Source organism: Protopterus annectens, chromosome 2.part0 (genome assembly GCF_019279795.1).
Source record: "Protopterus annectens isolate FY-2018-M chromosome 2.part0, PAN1.0, whole genome shotgun sequence".
Taxonomy (NCBI): Eukaryota; Metazoa; Chordata; order Ceratodontiformes; family Protopteridae; genus Protopterus; species Protopterus annectens.
The window spans coordinates 1,055,842,849-1,055,870,779 of NC_056728.1; positions in this window are offsets into that span (position 1 = coordinate 1,055,842,849).

Sequence of the window (27,931 nt, forward strand, 5' to 3'; positions counted from 1 at the left end):
ATTTCATCCTCTATAAAGAACACTGTAACAATGATAAAAGCAGACATCTAAAATGGTGTGAGTGTTAAGTACTGTGTTCTCCAGCTTGTGTAACTAGTTAGGTAGAAGATGAAATTGCACAATAGTCAAACTTGTTTGTGCATGTGTGTGTGTGTGTGTGTGTGTGTGTGTGTGTGTGTGTGTGTAGTCAGTAGACCTGGACTCCAGCTGCTGCTGCCCTCACTGAAGTATCATTCAGAAAATACTATTACACTGGTACATGACTCCACAGCAATTTCCTACAGCCCTCACACCATCATCTTCTTACTGTAGACTGATGATGTCATCCTCTGTAAAGTTCTCTCTGACAGTGCAAAAGTCAGACTTGTCCCCTGGTGCTTGCATTAATTACTGTGTTCTCTAGCTAGGTGGGGGTTCTAATCTCACAGCTGTCAACTTGAATATTTGTGTAAGTGATCACTCTGAAGGCAATTTTACACCAGGGTGTGAGTCTTCTTCTTTCAGATTTTTCCCAGTTAGGAGTCACCACAGTGGAACACCTGTCTGCTCATGATTGGCAGTGGAGTTTTATGGTGTCGAGTTGCCAGCCCGATGCTCAACCTTCCACAGAAGGCACACACACATGCATACACTCACGCCTAGGGCTAATTTAGACTGTCCAATCCACCTCAGCGTGTCTTTGGGATGTCAGAGGAAACCGGAGCACACATCTATATTACACAATCCTGCTAACATCTTCACAGCATACACTGATGATATCATCCCCTATAAAGTGTAGTCTGATAGTGTTAAAGTCAGACTTGTGCTGTGGTGTTAGTGTTAACTACTGTGTTCTGTAGTTTGTGTAACCCAGAGAAGTAGGGGTTCTAATATCACAGCAGTCAACTATCAGTTGAGAGACCATTTACACTGGAATTTGAGACCACATCTGTGCCACACAGTCTTCCTAAAATCTTCATCTCAGCGTACACTGATGATATCCCATATACAGTACACTCTGACACAGTTAAAGTCAGAGTTGGGCTATTGTGCTAACATTAAGTACTGTATTCCATACTTTGCCTAACTAGATAGGTCGGGGCAGTAGTTTCACAGCAGTCAACTTGAGTGTGCCTTATCATTCAACTGTCAGTTTACAATTTTACACTGGGATGCGAGTCCACATCTATGTCACACAATCCTTGCAAAATCTTGTTCTCAGCATACACCGATGATGTCATGCCCAATAAAGTGCACTCTGACAATAGCAAATTCAGACATCTGTGTTGGCACTAGCATTAAAATGTGTGCTCTAGCTTCTGTAATTTGATAAGTAGAACTTCTAATCTTACAGTAGTTAATTTAACTGAGTTTATTTATGTGTTCATTCAGCTATCAATGTGGAGCTACTTTTTATCTGTATCAGACACATCTCCAAAACATTTTCTTCTCAGCAGATAATGATGATACCATCCTGTTATAGTGCACTCTGCCGGTGTTAAACTCAGACATCTGTGGTGCTGTTATTCTTATGTTGTATGGAATCCAATTTGTATACCTAGACAAGTGCTGTGTTCAAATCTGACCTCAATAAAATGTGTGTGTGTGGTTGGTGGTATGTTATGGTCATTGCAAGATGTTTTGAATCTCTTTTTATTTGATTGTATATCAGGAGAATATTTTACATAGCCTCATGAATCTAATGTCCCCTGTTCCCTCTGTAGACATAGCATCCTTTCTGTGGAACAGAGGATGTCATCATCTCAAAGATACATACACACATTGTGAAGCAGAGCCCCTACATTACCCTGTGCCAACCATCTACAGACCACTGGATGTATGATTGCTAATTCTGTCATGGGGTGGTGTACATATTACATATGGACAGAGGCAGTCTGTAATAAAACATACACATATGTGCACATACAACAAATCTTTTCCATCACATAGATACAGTAATTTTTGCTTTAATGGCATAATAATGACTAGAATCTTATGTACTTTTGACAGTTAGCCTAGTAATTCCTTATGACCATTTGAAGATTGCACATCAGTGTTGTTGTCATCCACATGTGCTATGTTGAGGTGTGGAGGTATTGTAGCCATACAACAGTGTATCCCAATCTGTGAGTTTGAGCTACTATGTTGATGGCCACTGCCGTTTGGTTACATATTCCTTCCATAACATGTAGTAATATACCTCCTGAAGACTGTTGACATGGGATGATGTTATGTATATTGTTATCTTACTAAGGCATATGCTCTTGTAGTGGAGTATATCAACATTCTTCTCAGTTCTCATTTAACTATCACAGTGTTAGCCACAGTATGGCACCTGGAAATGTTATCTGACTTATAGCAACATAATACTGATAACATGGGCACATATGCCTGGGTTCATCCACATGTTGCAATGCTGTTATATACACACACATATGACATGTTCCGATCCAATTGTAACCTCGGGGATTCATTGTATGCAGAATTGTATTGCTATGTTGTGTGACTGTCAGCATTTGTGTCATTAACTGTTCTGCATGAACTGTATTGGGTCTATATTATAACATCGGAGTCTAAAAACTTCGAATCTTATAATATCAAACCCATTCAATCGAAACACCAGAAAACTGAACAGTCGGAATAGCAAATTTTTTCCCAGGGAAAAAATTTGCTGTTCCGACAAACATACACACAACTCAAGCACACCAAAATAAATAATCCACACACGTACACTTCACGAAATCTTACACTAAACCAGACATACACCACTAGCTACTCACTTACCTTAACCCAACCCTAACCCTAAGGTCCCTAACAATTGCACACTCACCTTACCTGCTCCCTAACTCACCTACCCCACCCTAACCCTCACGTCCACACAATTGCACATTTACCTGACCTGCGCCCTAACCCTAACTCACCTAACCCACGCCCAATCGCACACTCACCTTCATTCGCACACTTACCTTAACCCAGTCCGTAATCTTTGCTCCACAGTTGAGGAAATAGCAAAGCTGCAGAAATGGCCAACTGAATACTTTCCCTAGGAAAGTATTCGATGTTTTGCAGCTTTGCTATTTCAAGTGTTCGCCCTACTGGGTTCGATATTATAACATTCGAAGTTTTTGAACTTCGATGTTATAATACAGACCCAACTGTATCCACCTCAGTTGTAATGTGTCCATATATGGTGTCAGGGGCCTCACACACACATTTCCATTGATAAACATACAGGTATGTGATGTATAACTAATGCAATGACACAAAATAGGTTGCGTTGTACGACTGCTTTGTTCCACTGTGTTGCATGTTATTCATACCAAATGTTGTATTTAAAGGTAATGTCACAAAGCATTGTGTAACTACATCTGAAAGCATAAAGGGAATACCTAGCTATGCACAGAGCTGGTTGTGGATGGCACTACCCATACTCAACCCCAGGAAATAGACAACCTGCTAGCTGGCAAATTTGGATCAAGCTTCAACCCGTCCCCACCAGTCATCACCCAAAGTATAACTGCCAGCATTCCTTAGCCTATTATCTCAAAAGAGCAGGTCATCTCTGCCCTGTCCAAGACTAAAAACACGGCATCAATGTGCCCTGACAACATCTCACATTGCCTTTGAAATAACCTCAAACCTGTGCCTTTGAAATAACTTCAAACCTGACCTAGCAGACTCAATTGGATGCCTATTTAACAAAAGCCTCCAGACAGGCTATATTCTGGCAGAACAGTGGGTAGCAACAGTCATCCCTCTGCAAAAGGGGAGACCATCAGCATACACAGGGAATTATAGACACATAAGCCTGAATGGCTTCATCAGTAAGGCCATGAAAATATTCCTCACGGAGCTTACCAACAAGGACTTAATTTCCTGACTCTGGAAACAACCCAGTTTGGATTTGTTAAGGGTAAGTCATGTCTGTTAAATGTTGTTGACTTCTATCAGAAGGTCACCAAGGCCATGGATGAGGGAAAGACTGTGCATCCTACCTAACCTGACCTGGCCAAGGCATTTAACACAATTTCCCTCTCAGGTATTATAGAGAAACTCTCTCAACTGGGCATAAACCTGTACATCTCCAGGTTGCTAGCCAAATGGCTCACTGACAGGATGCATACTTTCAATATGGGTGAATTTACCTCTAGCATGAGGCCAGTCACCAAGGATATATAACAGTGCTCTATACTAGGCCCTTTTCTGATCAGTATTTATTTCTCAGAAGTCAATGCAAACGGAGACAGTCTTTGCATGACAAAGTCTGCGAATGACTGAAAACTGGGGGCAATCACTGAACACGAGAACAATACAGATATACTACAGAAATGATTAACGCACACATATGATTGTTGCCATAGCCATGAAGAGAAAGTAAATGCAAAAACGTCATAATTATTCCCTTTTGTAAATCAAGTACCCCACCTAATTACAACATGGAGCACCTCCCCTAAGACTAGAACCAGTGGTACATGATCTGGGTACCCAGGTTGATACTAATGTGAACTTCGACCACATAGTATTCACAGTAATGAGAAAGTCCTTCTATGTGGCACAACTCATAAGTAAGGCATGCCATCCAGATGAATGGATACTATAATTCTGTTGTTCTTGGCCCTCATCATACAAATAATTGAGTACAATGCACCCTTTGGCATGTACCTCAACAGACATCTGCAATAGCTGTCAAAAACACAAAGTTTTCTCACTAGGAAGATACAGGCTATAAAAAAAACCTCTACACAGAAAGATTGTAAGCCCTATTACTGTACTCAGACTACAAAGAGGTGACCTATGTCTGGCCTACAGAGCAGTATCCAATCCGGCTCTGATGGAAATGTTACACATTCATAAATCAAACTGCATGAGGGTTACTCATTCCAAGGATCTTAACCTAGCCTCTGACATAAATAAGTCAAGTTGGAGGGATAGCTACATCTCTCAGAGACTACACCTTCTCTGCAACAAGCTTCCCATTCACATAAAGAAAAACACTTCCCTAACCCTCTTCTAGAGCAACCTGGATCAATGAATGTGTAATTATAACTTTGCTCGTGGCATGGTGTCTGTGACCCTCTTGGACAGAAGCAGTTGTTATTACTTACCATAGAATAGGCTCATACCACTGTGAACTTCATTCACCTAGTTATTGAAAATTGTTAATCTGGAGTTAAATCTGGCTAGGCTTGTATGGACTCTTGGGCCATTAGTGTAGTACTCTCCTATGAACATATGAACCCTCAAAGTGTGATTGTAGCCTATGTACAGCTATACTGTGACTTTACTGCATCACAGATGTACCGCTACATCACATCAGTATTACCACTTGATAGTTTGCGTGAGCATATATGGATGTCTGTCAGGATTCCATGACAGTATGACATTCTCAATGGCAATGTCAGGGGGACAGTGATCGTGTGTCACGTCTTGGGTTTTGACATGTGCTTATAGTGGGTGCAACAGGTATTGTTTGGTATGTGTACAACCTTATAGCGACAGCTTACTCAATCATTGACACATGCATTTCACTAGTGTACTTTTTGTGCACATGGGCATAGTTGATGCATGGCTATCATTCTCACTTACTGCTGTACCATTCATTATAATGGATCACTTCTTAATTCACACATCAACTGTAGATGCTTCAGACAGTATCCATTGCTATTACATTATCAGATGCATGCAATACCCAGCTGTGTGCAGGAAAGCCACTCATAATAGTGTGGTGATTGTATGTCTTCTTATCCATATGGCTGATCCTTATGTCAGCCAGTGATGTTTTAATCAAGTGTATCAAATTTGGCACAATGAGCTTCCACACATTTGGTAAGCCATACACAACTATTCTTTGGGATGTATACACATTAGAATTTGACAAAACAGACTTCCCTTCAAGGTGTTCTACTAGATGCCTATGTGACATATTTCTGTGTTGCACTCAGAAAATACACACCTCATTAACAACATTGATGGCATGGGTTTGATACTTGCAGGTGGTGATTGTGACTTATGTATCATAAAAAGCTTGCCATGAATGGCCCTTATTTCAGTTCCGATTTTAACACTGCCCCTGTTAAACCATGAACAACTTGTTAATTTCTGGGGAAGGGGTGGTGAATTCTACTAATAGAATACTGACAATCATTAAAGTCATACACGTCTGTTCCTGAAGAGCGTGTATAATAAGTTACACTTGCATGTTCTGTCATTTCTGTAGATTAATGGTAATTATATTGTAAAAGTGTCCATAATTGTGCCTATTTTTGTCTACATTTGTCTGAAAGTCTGTTGCTATGTGTCCCTAATTGGTTGAGAGCTATGGTGACATATCAGTTATATTTAAGCAAGTCATGTTTTCAGATCTTCATAGTATGCACATATGCCTAATTTATATACCATCCTTGCTAAATGTCCACTCCAGTGAGCATGTCAGTGATGTGTATAACACAAACATTCACCTCCATTGGCATGTTACCTTGTATGATCATCATATATACTATGTTTATATCATATTATACTTGCTCAGAATGTGTAAATAGCAGTACATACTGTGCTGTCTACACATGTGCTTAATGTTATGCTTCTGGATTGTGCTAGAAGTGTACATGAGTTAATATATCCTATTTTGTTGACATTGACACATGTGCCATACTGTCTTACTCTTTATTCGTTCCCATCAAACATGCCTATACCCATTTTCATCAGCACACTTTTTGAGCCCAGTGTATGTTTCCTTGTATTTGCCCTTCTGGTTTAACTGACTTCCCCTCCATTGTTTCATTATTCAAATAATTGTACATTACAATGAGTACACTTTTTTATTGTGTTATCACTGATGGTATTGTAGTGTTTTACCCCTAGTAGTCATTGTGGCTGTCCACACAATCTTGCCAATCAAGTTTACACATAAGCAAACTTGAAGACATCCTTTTTCTGTGCCCATGTTGCTCTGCATGGTTTCCTTGCTGGTGAAACTGCTGCTGGACATAGTGTAATCACAATGAGCAGCAAGAATATATGATTAGCACTACTGCTCATTCTGCTAAGTTGTAAGTGTAGACTTCGTGCAAAGCCTGCGTGGAGTTTATTGAATCCCGGGCATATGTTCGACTTTCTGAAAACCCTTACAAAACAAAACAGCAAAATTCTACATAACCCCCTCACTCTTTGCAAATTATATATACTAACTCTGAGATGATACTACATTAGGGAAAAGGGTAAATTCCTCCTCCCCACTGTATCATAATCTCCATACAAATGCTTTCAGTTTTCAGAAATTCAAGGATATGGTCTCGACCTTATGATGTTTAAGTTTCCGAAAACTCAATAATATGGCATAAATCCATTTTATATATATATATATATATATATATATATATATATACACACACATATTTATGTAAAATGTTGAATACTACTGTCAAAATATCTACTGTCAAAATGTCTAAGTATACAAACACTACAGTCCCCCGGATTCAGCAGTCCTCCGTGTAAGACTAAATAAGGCTTACACGGAAGCTGCAGTTGAACGGTATGACATCAGCATGCCATGCATATTCATGAGGGCATGCTGACTCATACTCTAGTCTAACACGGTCAGTGTAGGAAAGTAGGGGGCATGTCCGATTGCCGAGTACTGCAAAGGGACACGCCCCCAGAAGAGTTAGAGTCTTGATAGTAAACACCCACGAGCAAGTCCGCCAAAATGTCAAGAAACAGGACACCACACATCCCCACAGACTAAAAACTAGTGAAAGTGTTTAAAAAGTAAAAATAACCGTTTCATTTTTTTTTTATAATTTCCAATATGTTTGCCCGCATTTGCGCTCGTTTGCGTGGGTATGCCCTTCGCTCAACTACAGTTAGCAGATATGACATTGAAAAGCATATAAGATCTACATATGCAAATTAAGCAAAGTAGCAATAGCATAGCAGTAGAGACGTCGCCCAAAGAATAGGTAGTCACTGTTAGAGCCCCACAACATCCCCCTCCATTTTTCTTTAAATAAGTATGAAACAATTCCCCGATATATATATATATATTTAAATTTAATTTAAGTAAAATGTAATGAAATGGCCCATGTATTTGTGAACAAAACCTATATTATGTATATATAAAAAGGATCATAATTGCCCGTAGCTTAGCAGTGCTTTAACAAGCTTAATATGAGTGCCCGTAGCTAAGCAGCGCTGTACCTAGCTTAATACGAGTGCCCGTAGCCAAGCAGTGCTTTATCCAGCTTAAAATGAGTGCCTGTAGCCAAACAGTGCTGAACCCAGCTTAATATGACTGCACATAACTAAATAACGCTTTACCCAGCGTAAGCCGTTTGCGCGGAGCTGCGCAGTGCGCCAACCAGCTTACCATCGGGCAACATTGGGCAACGTGTAGCAAAGTCGCCTTTACACAGACACACCTCCTAGCCTGTCTAGACAGTAGTAAAATAAAAAAGCAATGACAAAGGTTGAACCCGGGATACTGTGCACCATAGTCAAAGTACTGAACCCCTAAGCCATGACACTTGCACCTAGAAATCCAGTATTACCATACATATAGGAATGAATGAAAATATAACCATGACAAAGCAGGTTTGCTCTTAGCTGAGAAATTTCCAAAATGGCCAATCACAAATAAGTGTGGGAAAACCGGCATATATAAGCTCCATAGGCAGGAATACACACCATAACTGATTGTGGTACCCATTTGCAGTCAGGATGGCAGTTGTCGGAGAGGGAAATCGCTTTAAAGCACAAAGGTGGGGCATTGAGGAGTCCAAATATATGGTTTGGCTCCTAGTCCATCATCATGAAGGCTGACTCATGCAGGGCCAAGTTCAATGGGGTGCGTATAAGGCAGAGGCGTGGAACCAGTTGGCACATGATCTCACCAGTGCCACAGGCATTCTGAGGACTGGTGAACAGGTCCGTCACCACCATGCGGACCTGAAGCAATGAAAGGAGGACCAACTGAACTGATGGATCCAGGAGGCCCATCAAATGCCCAATGCCCCACTACTGAGTAAGTATACATGTAATGAAGTATGTAAGAAATGCTATCCTAGCCTATAGTATGGATAGGTATGTCTAATATCCCTTCATTTATATTACAGCTGCAGGTGTCCGTTCTGCGAATCAGCAAGCCTATGCTGATAGGCTGGTAAGGCTGCACCACCAGGCAGGTTAGTAATTATTCAGCTGGTATTATTATAGAATATAAGTGAGGCAGCCTGTAAAAGAGTTGTGTTGTAACCCAGTAATAAAGGTCAAATAAGCATAGAATAAAGCTTCTGCTAGTATTCTAAGATCAGATAAGTGATGCAGCCTGAAAAGGAGTATTGTAATCCATTAATAAAGAGTAAACAAGTCTCAAATAGAGTTCCCACCTGTATTGTAATATCAGATAACTGCTTCAGCCTGAAAATGAGTGTTCTATCAATAAAGGACAGACAAGTATTGAATACATCCTTGTATATACTGTCATATGAAATAAGTGAGTCAGCTGGAAAGGATTGTTGTAACCCAGTAATAAATGTTAATAAAGCCTAGAATTAAGTACCATCCTAAAATGTAAATATAAATTAAGTGAGAAAGTGTGAGAAAGACCTTGAAGTCTGTAATAAAGGTATACTGCATGCACGACATAATGAAATGAATGAAACAACCATAACCAAAGAGTGAAATTTTTAATAAAGTACAATACCTGGACTGTGTCAGTCCCACATTTCGGATATGTTGTTGTACCCTTGCATTATGGAGATAGTATGGTTGTATGAAATGCTGAACATCCACAGTTGTCTAGGCCCATATAAACTGGCTGATGGGAATGCCAGTATGTCAGATTAATATTTATAGTTCTCAACTGTGTCATGTATAGTATTTACCCGTTAATCTGGTACATGAGCAGCTTGTGCTTGTGATCCCACAAATGTCAGTGTGCTGCTAGAACTGTACGTAACTGTTCAAATGTAGCAGGATGACTACAAATGGAATGTATATTAATGTAGCAGTAACATCTCCATCACCAGCATTTGTAAGGTTACATACAGGAAACTGTACTAATACATGTAGGGGATCTGCATCAAGTAGGAATGTATAGTATACGTATAGGTATAAAGTTGTTAATGTAATATTTTTTCACCCTACCTTATGTTCACAAATGATGCTATTCCACACCAAACTGGGTATGGGTATTCACAATTAATTCCTATGGACATTTGTTCTGTTGGTTTATACATATCTGCATGTACGTTGATGCATGTGCCCTGTACACATATCCAAATCTGATGGCCTGTTGCCACCAATCAACCCTGCATGCTGTTGGAATGTCCACTGTTGTCCTAAATATGCATGTGTTATGCTTGCTGTTCAACTTTTGAAATCCATGTGTGCTTGGTGAATGGGAATACTAATGCATGCTGTTACATCTAATTTGGAATGGTGTTGTTTGTTACTAACCCAAAATGCCATTAAATACTGCTAAACATAGGACAACTGGGAAGGCGGGTGCCAGCGGACCCACCTCTCCCACCTCAGCTGGCAAGTGCACCTGGCACCAGTGCCCAGGCCAGGACCTCCTCCTCCGGTGACCCTGTGCCACCTTCAGATGGAAGAACTGCAGGGGATGGGGCTCACCCCCCCCTGCAAGCGTGGCCGGAGGAGAGCCTCCACTCACCCTCCAAAGGGTCCGGTCTGTGGTGCGTAGTGAGATCAGGCATTCCGTGACTGATCCCCTATGCCAGCTTGAGGTGAGATTGGCGCAACTCATGGGTGTGCCTGCCCATCTTATCCAGCCCCCAGCACAGCCCTGGTCTGGGCTGTGAAGGCGCAGTGGTAACTGCCCATGGGTGGGGATCTCAGTTCCACTGTTGCCATCTGTGGGCTCATTTGCTTACGATATCCAAATATCCATCCCCGTCAATTGTGTTTACCCCCCACATGTGTCATACTCTGCCCCTGTATGCGTCTTGTTTGTCTTGTCTGTTAACCTCCCCAACCTACCTCCCCAAATATACCTACTTCCTGTACCTCACATTCCACTCTCACCTGAAAAAAAAAAGGGCACTCTGTTCCCACAAAAAAATTATGCCCCATACATAGCTGCCTATTTTGCACACATGTCGGGTGGACATGCAAACTGATAATTACAACTGGCTCTACAACATACTTTGTTGTCCTCACTCCTCTCTCAGGGATGGAAGTCTTCAAATCTCACTCTAAATTTCTAACATATGCACAGCTGTTGCTGGTAAAGAATTGGGCAGCTATGGGCCTTCCCTACAGCCTTCCTGCACATCCCGAGCTTGTTTTCCTACTGTCCTACCCTCTTTGTGACCCCTTTTTCACCACTTTCCTATTTCCCCATTTTCTTTTCTTTAAAAGAAAACAGCGCGGGTGTTTGCGGGAGTAAGCACTTTTAAGCAGTTGTAAGCGTGTGTGCGCTTGTGTGCGCTTAGCTAAGTGTAGATAAGTGTAGCTAAGCATCGTGCACACTCACGCAAACCCACTTACAACTGCTTAAAAGTGCCTTAGTCACTCTGTATGACAAGGCCCTTGTACTGCTCAGCAGCAAAATAAAATATCCTTGTCAGTCTCAAACCCCACACCTTGGACTCTGCATGACATACCACTAAGCCACAGCAGATATACAATAACTTGGTGCTGCAAGAAATATAACATGCATTAAAAGGAGTGAATGTAAAGGGAAAATATGAAAGCCAGAGAAATACATTTCAAGACAGAAATATAACATGCATTAAAAGGAGTGAATGTAAAGGGGAAATACGAAAGCCAGAGCAATACATTTCAAGAAAGAAATGTAACATGCAAGCCACAGCAGATATACAATAAATTGGTGCTGCAAGAAATATAACATGCATTAAAAGGAGTGAATGTAAAGGGAAAATATGAAAGCCAGAGAAATACATTTCAAGACAGAAATATAACATGCATTAAAAGGAGTGAATGTAAAGGGGAAATACGAAAGCCAGAGCAATACATTTCAAGAAAGAAATGTTACATGCATTACAAGGAGTGAATGTAAAGGGAAACTACAAAAGCCAGAGCAATACATTTCAAGACAGACAGAAATATAACATGCATTAAAAGGAGTGAATGTAAAGGGGAAATACAAAAGTCAGAGCAATACATTTCAAGACAGAAATATAACGTGCATTAAAAGGAGTGAATGTAAGGGGAAATACGAAAGCCAGAGCAATACATTTCAAGACAGAAATATAACATGCATTACAAGGAGTGAATGTGAAGGGAATATAGGAAAGCCAGAGCAATACATTGGAATAACCACTGTTGTATGCTAGTTAATTTCCTAATTCCAAAACAAAGTACATACTCCCTTGTATCCAGTGTTAGCATTAGGAGGTGTGAGTAAACTGACACACTGAGAAGAGTGTACTGGAAGAAGCAACAGTCAGGTTTCAGTACAACATGCATTTCACTGGCTGCAACCCAGCTTCAGATATGAGACATATACCAACCTTCTGACTGACACAACAGTGTCCACAGCAAACAAGCATGGTCCCCACCTTGCAAAACTGAAAGGCCTACGCCTACCTGACCTATCATTTTATAGCAGTGTCCTGAAATCACAGTGAGAACAGCAATTACCACACAGCAGGCTGCATGCAATTACTAAATGGTGGGCACCAACTGGTGCAGAGGCCATCACATGCACATGTGCAGATACTTACAAAAGCAGTCTGTACTTGCTGTCCACACATGCAATTATATCATTGCAGCATATGGAGAGAAAGAGCAAGCAAGCAAGCGAGAGATAGACAGACAAATAAACAAACAAACAAACAGAGGTGTTTGTAGACACCAAAAAAAAATATTTAAAAAGAAAAATAAACGTCAACAGGTACAACAGACAGAGGCAAGAAATACAAAGGTAAGGTATGTAACAGATATGTATTTGGTGGGATGCGAATGATGTGTATGAAGGGTACTGTACATACTGTGAACCCTCCATATGTGTGCGCAGTCCATATCTATATGTACATGCAGATGTGCATAGGACAAGGTACATACTGCAACTGTTAGTGAAGGCTAGACATATATATGTAGTTGAAGCTTGCAATGTGCACATATCTATGTAGGTTGTAGTGTGTGGCATTGAAAACAGCAAGCAGTGCAGGTGTATGTCATGTGGTGGTTAAATGCTGTGGGACTGAGACAGTGAGGCCTGCTACAGCTATATGGCCTGAGGACAGCAAAATGCATTCTACACAACACTGTACAATATTTGTACAAAATTGTATGTCTCACAACTGTTTAATGATTCATATTCCCAACATGAAAGGTGGCCAGTATATGTGCCTATATGTGCATGTATATGTGCAACAATGGATGTTTACAAGTATGTGTATATATATATATATATATATATATATATATATATATATATATATATATATAGAGAGAGAGAGAGAGAGATATATATATATATATATATATATATATATATATATATATATATATATATATATATACATATATATATGTATATATATATATATATATATATATATATATATATATATAGATATGTAGATATATAGATGTATAGATATGTAGATATATGTAGCTATATAGATATATACATATATAAATATATGTAGAGATATATAGATATATACAGATATATCTGGATATGTCTGGATATATATAGGTATGTATATATATATATATATATATCTATATATATATATCTATATATATATATATATATATATATATATATATATATATATATATATATATATATATATATATATATATATATATATATATATATATATATATATATATATATATATATATATATATATATATATATATAGAGAGAGAGAGAGAGAGAGAGAGATACATATATAGATATGTATATATATATATATATATATATATATATATATATATATATATATATATATATATATATATATATATATATATATATATATATATATATATATATATATATATATATATATGTGTGTGTATGCATATATATATATATATATATATAGAGAGAGAGAGAGAGAGGGAGACACGGGTCAGACGTATTGCAACAGGTGCCTGGTGACGAAAGCATTGACTGAACACCAGTGTTGATACTGCAGTACCATACCCCATTCCAAAACACTTTACACACTAACTACCAGATAGGTGGTTGCCTGCCCAACACTGAAAGTGTCAGAAGGGAACATGGGACATGGTGTACAGTAGCCTCCCCTCTGATAATCACAGTTCCACACTAGTCTTGTAATCCCTCTCCGTGGTATGTGTCATCACAAAAGGTGTGCCATCTAGGGAAATATAGGTCAGTGCACCCCCTACTCCTCACAATGCCCCATGTGGTATGTATCTCACATGACAACCACAGCAAGTGGAAAGGCCACAGACATACCTAACAAAGAGTGACACTGCCCCAAACACATGCCCTATTCAGACTGACTCACAAAACCACAGCTAGAGTGCATTGCATACATCATGCACAGAGGTTACCACTGCCAGACATACAGAGGTATGTCACACCCAGAGCAGTCGGCCAACTACCATGACAACACCTCACAATCCCTCCAGGCTACATGACCTAGGGCCCTAATTCATGTCAACACACTGAACAGCACATGCTGGAGGTACAGGTTCCTATACACAAATATTCCATACTCTGGACTAAGCTACCCAGGATTAATAAACATGGCTCATCATTAGTAGATGTCATACATACCCCTGATGAATGTTATGGAGATAGGTAATATGCCCTGTGAGTCAGCTCTGTGTATCCGTTTAACAGGAGCAAGTGTGATCACTTTACATGTGTGTCAAATGGCAGGGTAGCATATGGCTAGCCTGCTGCAGGCCCTGGCCCAATGGTGTAGTACCTACCTATGACACAATGCGCACACACATGTACTCAGTGCAATACCACCTATGTGAGGTGGAATGAGTGTGATACCGACTGTGTGCAAGGTCTGTAAAGGTGTGATAGCTTAGTGTGAGGTTGTGTCTGTCATGGCAGTTTGTGTCCTAGGTGTGAGGGCAGAGAAAGATGTGTCAGTTATTGGGATGCAGACATAGTAGGATGGCATATGTTGTGATGCAGTACCTTGTGTACGACTGTGGTGTCCCATTGTAGGCTGTAGCAGTATATGTATGCTCAGCAAGTGGTACTGCTGGTGAATCCAGGTCACATATGAACTGTTGTACTACCTGAAGCTTTAGGCCTAAACACCACAGTATGGTGTATGTTCACATTCCCTGGTATCACTGTCTTGGTGTTTCCTGTAGTCTGCACAGATTACATTCCTCAGGCATAGGTATCTGTAAGTAGGGGCACACAGTACTATAAGGTGCACAGGTAATGCTCATCTTTGTTGGCATACATTTGTGTGTTGCATGTTTGACTAATGTGTGTGTAATGATGCCTGTACTATGGCCGCAATCACATGTGTGTTACAGGGTATGTGTGTGTCCCTAGCAACATGTATACTCTGTTACAGCAGTATGCCAGCTTTATTAACAACCATGCACATATGTTAGGTAGGGGTATAGCATCAACAATTAGGGTGGTTTACTGTTATTACTGTAACTGTACATTACATTCATTGAATTGGATGACAATATTGATTATGCATTAGCTTGATATATACCCCCAGTGTGAGGTTGTGCATTGTATCTAATACAGTGTGTCAAGTACTGGTGTATACTGGTTTGTTTTATGGAGTGCGGCAGCCACTGTCAGGCAGTTGTGGGCTGAGCACTGATAAGTGGTATTGAAGGTGTGTATCCTCTGATAGACAGACAGATGCTATATCTGGCAGTTAAGTGATATCTGTACTTCATAATGTTAAGTGTGCCACATGACTTGCTCACACATATTGTATAATTGTCTTCCATGGTTATGGCTCATCACCACAATCCTGTGTATACAGCTGCAGAGGAGGAGGTCATACAGGCCAGCCTGTATCAAAACTATGCACGGCTTTTTCCAGGGCCAGCCAGCACCAGCATGAGCGCACTGCACTGTGGCAAGATCTTGATCACCAGGTAAATGACATAGGCATGCATAACTGGACATATGAGCAGGTACGCCATCACTGCAGTGATTTAATCAGACATGTCCAGCAGCGTGCATCTGATATCCATAGGCAACAGCTTGCCACAGGTGGTGGGGCGCCCATACATCCCCCCTCACCAGAGTGGAGGAGCTGCTCCTAAGCATGGTGGCTCCTGGCCTACAGCAGCAGCAACATCATGCATGTGTCATCATTAAGGCCGGAGCTACCCAGCAGGATGACATGGAGCGTGCAGGTAATATACCCTAGCTGTAGACTACTGTTACCTATATTGTTAGAATATGCTTATGTGAGATGTGTACTGTGTGTTTAGCAGTTGTGCTGCCTCTTGTGTGCAATACTGATATTTGGAATAGTATCTCCACACCTGTGACTGTTGACTGTTGTTCCACTGTAGATTAGCGCACTCATTCACGGCAGCAATGCCACAGTTGTGGCCACTGATAAACTGTGTCATATTCTTGTAGGTCCCTCTGGTGTGACAGCAGGGCAGACGGTGCATGCTGGTGAGTGTGTTAACTCTTTAATAATGGTAATGAAATGTGCATGTCATAGGTGAGGTGTGGGCCATGTACACGTAACACACCTACACATAATGCATGCTGTCCATGTTTGCTGTGAGACATTAATCATCACATTAAAGTCAGTAGCTGCCTCAAGCACATACACTGCACAGTGCAGTAGACACAAGTGTGGCAGCACTGTACTGCACCTTAGATATGCATAGTTGCTACAGCTGTACACAACAGAACACATTTATCATATGCAGTGCATGAAAACATGCTATACTCATAGCAGTCATTGCATTGCACCTCAATGTTGTGCCTGTGTAAACATATGCACCTATACACAATATGCATAGCTTGTTATGTGTGTGCTTACATATGCCAGTATACACAATATGCACAGCGGTTGCCATCCAAAGTGTCACATATATGTCCTGGAATGCTAGTGGGTGTATAGGTCACTTGACACACATTGGGTTGTGTCCATGTACAAATTGTGTTCCAGGGTGTAGCCAATCACTGAACAATGCCACAGGTGCAACAAAGCCATGTATACTGCCATTACATTGGGGGCATCTACACTAGCACTGTATGAACTTGTGCAACACATATTCTGCATGCTGACACGTGTGTGGTGGCTGTTTACCTTGTGATACTGACACCCACCTTCACCCACTATAGAGTATGTGTTGGACTGCTGATGTGTGTGTATGTGCTGTAGTGAGGAGTGTATTACTGTTCATGTGTGCATGTGTGCATGTGTGCATGTGTTCATGTTTGCATGTGTGCATGTGTAGAACGTAAAGTCTGTTTCCTGTCTTCTTCTCACAGGTGCTGAGTTAGGGCTGGCTGAATGCAGCAGGGAACCTGAAGCCACTGCCACGAATAGTGCTGATGATGAGACATGTATTTTGACACAGGGAGGTTTGACAGGGTCTGTCATTGGTCCACTAATCGACAGTACACAGCGTTCAACCCCATCTATGCGCACACTCATACTGCCAATACATCCCTCACCACCAATGGCCATAGGCGAGGGACAGCATACAGTTGGCACTGACCAGGAGAGTGTGGTACCCATGGCACTTGCATCCCCTCACAGCAGCCATAGCCATATTCCTGGAATGGTACCACATAGGCAGAGGTCCAGGGGTTCTTGGGGGAGCACCACTGGTTGTATTGCCCCTGGCAGGCATGCCCTCACTGGTCTCATAACATTCAGTATGTTCCGAGCTGTAATGCAGGTTCAGGCACGTATGGAATGGTACACCAGGCAGGGACTTAAGACACAGAGGGCACATTACACTGCTATCAATGACAGCATCCATGACCTTGCCGGTGCCATCCGGACTTACACCGAGGTCATTGGTAGATGTTGGGGGGAGACAATAGATGCCCTCCACAATATGTCATCCATGAGCCAGGACTGTGCGGGACGGTTGCTACGTCGACACGGACACATGCCAGCAACAGCAACAGCTGGCAGTGATCACGGACGGCCCCTGGGTCACAGCCACTCCCATAGTGGCAGTATCCACCCCAGCAATGCTGGGGCTGGCCTGTCCATTGACCGTCCCAGTAGACCACGTGCACGTGGCTCTGGCCAATCCCAGCAGGGACATGGGTCCAGTCATCCCACCTCTGCCTCTGAGGACAGTACCCAGTCAGGGTTGGTAACCAATACTCTCTATAGCACCCCTGCCAGGCACAGGTACTGTGTCTGTGGCCAGAGACAGTAATCTGTACAGCCTAGCAGGTACAGTCTGTGGCTGTCCCACAAACTACTGTATATGGCAGCCACATGGTGGAGCTGTGTGCATGAAGACACACACACATTAACCAAACAAATAGGGCTCACACATACACACACACATTACATCAAGATTGGCCCATGCTGTACTGTTGTCCCTCACACACACACACACACACACACACACACACACACACACACACACACACACACACACACACACACACGTCGATTGGATGGGTCAATGTCAGGTTCTGGCAAACAACAAAACGCCCTGTGCATGTGATGATACCTGTGTCGCCTCCTGTCATCTGTAACATTGATGGAGGAACAGGCTAACATGGTGCTGATGCACAGTGTGACACTATAGCAGTGTAGCAATATTAGCAAGTTGTCAACAGGAAAGGGTAATGGCATCCTTGTAGGTATATCTCATCAGACATTATTCATCAAAGCTCTGATTGTCAATGTAGCATTGTTTACACCACTGTTAGGTCTGACTATGTATTGTCCACCCATGTGCCACTTGGCTGACATGTAATGTGTTGCCAGCATGTGTTAGTGAGTGGACAGTATGTGTGTGATGTGTGCAGTACAGATTAGCAGGTGTACATCTGTGAACATGGTGGGTGCGCTCTGTCTGTATGTACGTGCATAGTAGACACACAGGAGATGTGGCATACCCTGTTGTACACAGTGAACATGTCACAGTATCTTTCAATGGCCAGTATGCATTCTACTACAGTTATGTACTAACATGGGTAGACATGTGTGTATGACATGGGTAGACACCATGCTGTGGGTGATACTGTTAGTATCTGTCAATGATTAGCGGTCTGGTAGTATGCATGACCTCAACAGCATGACTATAAGCAATCATTGGATGTTGTCCTGACAAATGACACACAGTCATAGGGAACTCAGTAACAGTTGTATCCTTCCGGTGCTACATTATAACACTAACCAGTGGTAATTGCCACCACCCATTCCTGTGTCCACACCTGTTTGGCATATAGCCCCCTTCGGTACATGCAAATACACTAGGGATGTGTCCATCCACATCTGGTAATGCATGCAGTGGCCTACAATCCATTCCCTGGATGGGACACATATCCTACACAAGGGTATCATACAGACAGATGCCTGTCATGTGATACATGCTGTATAACAGTAAGCCGACTATGGCATAGTCATCCAAATGTACTATACTTCCTATCCCGTCAGTACCGCATTGGTGGTAGCCCTCAACATGTATGTTGGGTACCAATGTGTACATACAGCCTCATGTTATGTCATGCGTCCCTTGGTATCCACATATCCATAGGTATTGTGGAGTCCCAAGGTGTGTCACATGACACATTGGAGGCCTGGATGCATATACACAAGGCAGTTGTACACCTATAAAGACCGTCCATTATTGGCAGTCATGGTTGTGTATGAACATGCCTGACATATACCCCAGGCATATACCCTCAATCACACTACTGTAAAGTAACTGTCATTGGTGTGTGTGTGTGGCACAGATGACCTTGGCCACAGATCATGACAGTGGATGGGCCTATCACATACATACATATGTGACCTACGATCTGAGAAGCTGCGGCACAACCTGTCAATGGCAACAAATGTATTATGCAGGCTTCACACCTATGTACTGATTAAGGGTACATGTACACATATATATTTGCAATGCATATACTTGGTGTGCAATGCACTTACTGTTGTAATCATAATATGCCATAACATAGTAAAAGCAAGACACACATTGCATTGACTAAAAGTGACACACACATGGTCAGCACTTACAGGATTCAAACCCCTACCTAACTAGATTATGATACTAGAGTGAGACGCATTAGCACAACACGCTATTTGCTTTATTGGGTGGTTTCCCTTCTCTGTCTGTATTTCTAGGGTGCTGACATCATCAGTCTTTCCAAAGAGGAATGTACATCTGTAGTGTGTTTTCCCAGTCTTCAAGAAGGCCACTCCTTTCATAAAGAACTGCACACACATGCCCCACACACACAAGCAGCGTTTGCAGGATTCAAACCCCTACCTAACTAGGTTATGATACTACAGAGAGACGCATTAGCACGGCATGCTATTTGCTTTACTGGGTGGTTGCCCTTCTCCGTCTGTATTTCTAGGGTGCTGACATCATCAGTCTTTCCAAAGAGGAATGTACATCTGTAGTGTGTTTTCCCACTCTTCAAAAAGGCCACTCCTTTCATAGAGAATTGCACACACATACCCCCCCCACACAGTCAGCATTTGTAGGATTCAAACCCCTACCAAATTAGGTTATAATACTAGAAAGAGACACATTAGTGCAGCGCGCTATTTGCTTTACTGGGTGGTTTCCCTTCTCTGTCTGTATTTCTAGGGTGCTGACATCATCAGACTGGACATGGTAATGTGTGTACACTTTGTTTCATGCCATTCCAGGAATGGTCCATGTGGGTCGTCAGGTGTCAACAGCTGGAACAGGAACTCATAATCCTTACCTTGTGTGCTCTATCTGTGGACACATCGACATTCCTTCATATGTCAACACATATTTATGCACAGCTTGTTGGTTTTGTGGCTACTACATGTGTCTGGGATGTTGATAAAGGGCTATTCAAAGTGTATGTGAGACATGTGTAGCTGTGTTCAGTGATGTATGTCCTGTGTGGCTGCCTTGCAAACAGTCTAGCATGTTTGGGAACCATGATCCGCACATGAACATACCACAGTTAGTAGGGTTGTGTGTATGTCAGCTTCCAATAGCTTGGTTTATGACTTCAACCATGATGGACTCCATGACTTGCAGATCATACTTCATAGGCATACTGGACTGTACTTCCCATGGTGTGTTGTGCACCAACACTTGTGTGGAGTGCCATATGTTGCCGTAACACATTCAACGGTTCCACATCCTGTGTAGGGGGGGGGTTCAGCTGACTGCTCAGGTGCAGGATCTGTTTGTTTTGTAGTTTATGCATGACACATATTGGTAATCAATGTAGTCCACTTGATGACATGCTTTTAGCATTGAGGGTAGCTGTTCATCCATTCTACATGTGATATCTCCTGGTATGATGATATGGACTATCATCGGTGGGAGGTGGGTATGTATATATGGGCCTGTCTGTCAGTATGTCGGCATTGTCAGTCAGGTACAGTTGGCCCTGACTCAAGACATATATGTGTGTACATTGCTATATATGACATAGCTGTCGGAGGTGTCATGATTCAGTCTGGACTCCTTCTCAGCTACTCTTTACAGAACACCAAAAAACCTGAGCACTAATCCCTGATATACTCCTTTACACACTTAACACCCTACTGATCCTTTGTCATCTGGCTACAGAGTATGTCATGATGATATCCTGGCATGCCCAGGGGTCGGCTTTGTGTGCACTCTCCAGTCCAGCTGGTGAATATTGTGATGTAGACACAATGTCACATCTGCCTCATGTACACAGACAAGACTCTCCTCCTCACAACAAACCCAGATATATGTGTGAGATGCACCTATAGAGACATACAGGGCACTGATCTCTCTCAACCCATGACTGGCATAGTCTATCAGGTGGTGAAGATAACCACACACACCACATATCAGTCTCACATATCCTCTGGCGACAGCACTCAAACCACATTATCACACATACACATACTTGGATGCTGTAAATGAACTCTGCCTAAGCAGCAGAGACCTCCACATCAGGCACACACACAACTGCTACCCCACTACAATTCCCACATCTCACATAGTTCACAATGTCAGGGTGCCACACAGTCACTTGCCTTCAGGCTACACAACACATACAGTTGTGATAGGTGACACTTATTGTCAGACACACTGACGTACCACTCATCAGCCCATACAAGGGAATAGTCCCTTTGTGCTGTCTGTCGTGTGTCAGGATCTGCCACATAACACATGCAGTCAGGTCATTACAAAGCAAGTACAGGACTGGCACCATCATTGTCCATGCTGGTGCATAAAACCTCAGATGTTACTCCCTGGACCACATGACATGGTACATGGAGGAACAGTGTCATGATGTAGCCCAGGCCAGTATGACCCTGACCTTGTCTAGCATCTTACACCCACCAAGTATGATGTCACAGTATACAGAAAAACATATCACGTTTAACACTTGGCTAACAGATTGGTTTCATTCATAGGGGATACAGTGTCTGTCAGCCTGTGGTGACATGCTCAACATGCCTCATAGCTTCACTATGGACAGCTTGCACCTGTCACCCTTGGACCTTTGAATGCTGGCTAAGGCTCTTGCTACCACCATAGTGCATTTGTTGAGCAGGGCTCAAAAGACAAACCCACCTACATAGACATTACAGGTTAAATAACACTAAGGGTAATGTTGCTCAACACCAGATGTGTTACCCTCATATTGCGGCCACTCAGGACTCCCCTCAGTATGGGGGATAGCAATATATGTGCACTAACAGATGCCTAGTTCAGGGTCACATATGCACACCAGCACTACCAGGTTATGTTTCATACCATGCTTTCTGACCACAGGACTTGGAACAGACAACACAACTAGGGGGTGTATCCATATACATCACAGATACACACACCTCCGGGTTAGTGGCACTGCACTAAGCATCACAGACCATACATATACAACTACCATTGTTCGAAACTGCCTTTCAGTTTGTTGCCTACTACAGACCACCCTCCCATACTCAGGAACCACACTCGGCTTTCCAGGGAACAGTGGGGGATATGATGTTCTCCACGAACACCATTATATTGGGTGACATCAGATACATGAATATTGACTGGGGATACTACTCAAGCCACAACAACCTCGCCCTACAGTTGCTACAATTTGTACATTCATATGCTATGGCACAACCAGTCACCACAGCCACAAGGGGGAATACATATTGGACATGATCATCACTGACATGGGGACTCTATGTTACACACCAGCAATATACCACTCATTGGTAAGGTCGGAACATACAGCTATCTCAGTGGACACACATATACACTCCACACACCCATCCTGGGTAATCTTGGTGAACTTCTGATGAGCTAACGTCTCACTTCACCAAAGCAAGGTGGTATCCTTCAGAGACCTTGAGGCAGTGTGAAATACAGCTCTGACTGCTGAATCCTTTACATACACAGTCTATGGACTCCTAGTGGACTGCATGGATTGTGCTACCCCAAATAACAACAAGACTCACTCCTCCAATGGCAGGGGACCTGTCTGTTAGACACCAGCCATTAATGAGCTGTACAATGTCTGGAGGAAGCTACTACATGATAGAGCACAATCCCAGATGGGGAAAGCATCTGTGATCTGTACTAGCAGACAGCTATGTTCACTCATGTACTTATCTAAGCTGTTCTTCTCACGGACAATTGCACCAGACAAGTAGGACTATCACAAGGCCTTAGTCTGTTATGTCAGAAACCTGGGTGGACACTCACTGATATGCTGTGAGTTACTGCATACTGACTACACTTACCCTCAACCCACTGGCATGGCCAACATCCTGGCAAACAGGTTCAGTGCAGATGCCCCCCCCATCCCCCCTAGGGAGCAACTACCCATCCCAAGAGAGTGTAACCTCCCTGACACCACACAGTAACAGGTGAGTGCTTCCCTCCCCAAAGCATACATTACAGCATCAATGTGACCAGTTGGTGTCCCGGCCTGCATCTTACACGAGCTTCATGACAGACGTAACCCTCACATTACATCACTGTGAAATATTGGAGTTACTACAGGATATGTACCCACGGAATGGCATACAGCGACATTGTTCTTACTCCACATAGTTGGTGCCAGAATGGAACACAGACAATATTGCCCTATAAGCCTAACTATCTTGTTATGCAAAGCTATGGAGTGTATTGTCATGGGACTCTTACGCATAGACATCAGGAAACTACAGACACTGTGTCCTATACATTTTAGCATTGTTGTGGGCAGATCTTGCCTCTTGAACATGTTTGTATTCTTTTGACAGTTAACATGTCCATCAACATAGGGACAGTTGTACATGCAGCCTAACTGAAGCTTGCTAAACCCTTCCACACAATAACCCACTGGGCCATTATGCATTGGCTCACCAGCATCGATATGGACACATATCTCACATGATGGATTGCTACCTGGATCAGGGATAGCACCCACATGGTCAGAATTGCAGGTGCCATGACTGACTATACACCAGTTACACGTGGCATCCCACACGGCTCAGTCCTGGGACCTCTCTTGTTCAGTATATATTTGTCTGATGTACAGGCTACCACAGGGGGAATATGGCTGACCTTGTTCACACGTGACTGCAAAATGGGTGCCATAATCACCTCTCCAGCTTCCACATGCATACTCCAACAGGGTCTCTCAGAGATGGATGACTGGTGCCTGAGCCATGGCCTACAGCTAAATGCCATTAGTTGCATAGTCATCCCCTTTGGGAATAACAACATGCCCACACATTAACACATAGGTAGTACTCCATTACATACGGTAGGTGTTGTTAGGTGATTGGGGACATGACTTGTTCGTACTGTCACCTTTGACATTCACATTGCCACAGTGGTTGGACAGGCCTTCTATATAAGCAACCTTATCCCATATGGTTTCACATCTAGATCGAGTGATGTCATTGTGCCCCTATACTAATAACAACCATGCTTGGTTACAATGCCACCTTTGGGGTGTACCTTACCCAACACCTGCAGCAACTGTACTGGCCACAGATACCCAAGCAACAGTCACCCCTCAACAATACCCATGAATCACATATCTCACAAAATCAGTGTGCCTCACAGTCACAGCCCTTAAGGCCAAACAACACACCAAATACAGTTGTTATAGGGGACTCTATTGTCCGGCACACTGACATCCCGCTCAACTGACTGAACAAGGAAAAGGTCACTGTAAGCTGCCTGTCAGGTGGCAGGATCCACCACATAACGCAAGCACTCAGGTCACTCCAAAGCAAGTACAAGTATGACTCTGTCATTGTCCATGCAAGTGTGAATGACATCAGACGTATCTCCCTGGACTACAAGACATGAGACATAGAGCATCTCTCTGATCATGTAGCCCAGGCTGGTATGACCCTGATCTTGGGTAGCATCTTGCCCTCACCAAGAATGATGCCAGAGTATACAGACAAAATGATCAGTTTAAACAATTGTCTAAAGTATTGGTGTCATTCAATGGGGATCCAGGGTCTGTCAGCCTGGGATGACATGCCTGACAAGCCACGTTGCTTCACTAGGGATGGCTTGCACCTGTCACCCTTAGGCTTTAGTATACTAGCCATGCCTCTTGTCACCCCCATAGTGCATTTTTTAGGCGAGGCTCAAAGGACAAACACACCTCCATTGACAACCCAAGGATACAAAATCTAGAGATAATGCTACTCAATGCCAGACATCTACACCTCAAGATGCACGCACTTGAGGCTCTCCTCAGTATGGAGAATATCAATGTCTGTGCACTAACAGAAACCTGGTTCAAGGCTCCTGAGAGCACCCCAGCACTACCAGGTTATAACTCATACCGTGCGTTTCACACACAAAATTCGGACCGAAGCACAAAAGGAGGGGTAATATCTATATTCATCAAAGATACCTACACCTCCAGGTTAGTGGCACTGCATGAAGCATCAGAAACCATCCATGTGCAACTAACAGCAGGCCAAACTGCATTTCAGTTTGTAGCCTGCTAAAGAACACCCTCCCTATTACAGGAACCCCACCTGGCATTCCTGAGAACACTGGAGAATATCAACGTCTCACCTACAACTATGTTATTGGGTGACTTCAACTACCCAAACATTGACTGCAACAACTACTCATGCCCAAACACACTTGCCCAACGGTTCCTTGAGGTTATAAACTGTAATGCGATGGAACAACTGGTCACCACTCCCACAAGAGGGAACATATTGGACCTGGTCATCACCAACATGGGGACTCTATGTTCCACACCAGAGGTAAACCCCTCATTGGTAAGATCAGACCATTAACAAATTTCCATGGACATCCATATCCCGTCCCCACCCTCCGCCAAGGAAATCACTGTATAGAATTTTGCAAACGCCAACTTTGCACTTCTCAAGACTGAGGTGGAATCCTTCAAAGCCCACAGGCCAGAGGATAACAGGCCAATCCGCAGAATCCTTTACAAATGCATTCTATGAGCACCTGCAGGAACGCATGGATTGTGCTATCCCAGATAAAACGAAGCCTCACTCCTCCAAAAACAGGAGACCTGTTTGGTGGACCCTGGCCATAAATAAGCTATACAACAGAAGGAGGAAGCTACTATATGACAGAGCAAAATCCCAAAAATGGAAGCCATCTCTGATCAGTATTAGCAAGAAACTTCAATACCTCATAAAATCATCAAAGGCCAGTTTCCAAAGGGAAATTGCCCTAGACACTTCTTTAGTTATGTCCATAATATGGGTGGAAAGTCCCAGATATGCTCTGAATTGTTGCATAATGGTACAAAATATACCAAAACTACAGACAGCCAACATCCTGGCAGACAGATTCAGCACAAACCTCTCCCCCCCTTCACCCACAAAGGAACTAATTCCTATCCCAACTGAATGTAACCTCCCTGACATCACAGATGCACAGGTGAAAGCTGCCCTCGCCAAAGCAGAAAACACAGCAGCTATGGGACCGGACGGTATCCCAGGCTGTGTCTTACACAAGCTCCAAGAAGAACTGAACCCTCACATTAAGTCACTGTTTAAACTTAGCCTTACTACAGGATATGTACCCAAATAATGGCATACAGCTACAGTGGTTCCACTCCACAAAGGTGGTGCTACAACAGACCCTGGGAACTATCGCCCCATAAGCCTGACTAGTCTGGTCTGTACAGCTATGAAGCGTATTATCATGGAACTCATAAGCAAAGACATTGGGAGCCTCTAGACACTGGACCCTACCCAATTTGGCTTTGTTAAGGGCAGATCTTGTCTCTTAAACCTAGTTGATTTCTTTGAAACAGTTACCAAAGCTATAGATGAGGGCAAGGTAGTCCACACAGCCTACCTGGGCCTCGCAAAAACGTTCAACACAATACCCCACTCGGATATCATACATAAGCTTAACAGCTTAAATATCAATCCCTATATCACAAGATGTTTTGCAAACTGGCTCAGGGATAGAACCCACATTGTCAGAATCGCAGGTGCCATGTCCAAATACAAACCAGTTACAAGTGGCATCCCACAGGGCTCAGTTCCGGGACCTCTCTGGTTTGGTATATACTTCTCTGAGGTTCAGGCTAACACTGGGACATTACGGCTGACAAGATTCACAGATGACTGCAAACTGGGGGCCATAATTGACTCTCCAGCTAACACAAGAATCCTCCAGAAGGGACTCACAGAGATGGATGTTTGCTGCCAGAGCCACAAGCTCGAGCTACATGCTAAAAAGTGCATAGTCATCCCCTTTGTAAAAAACAAGGTGCACACAAATTACCACATAAGTGGTAATCCATTAAGTATAGAAGTAGTAACTTGAGATTTGTGGACCAATGTAGATAGTAATCTCTCCTTTGATAATCACATTGCCAAAG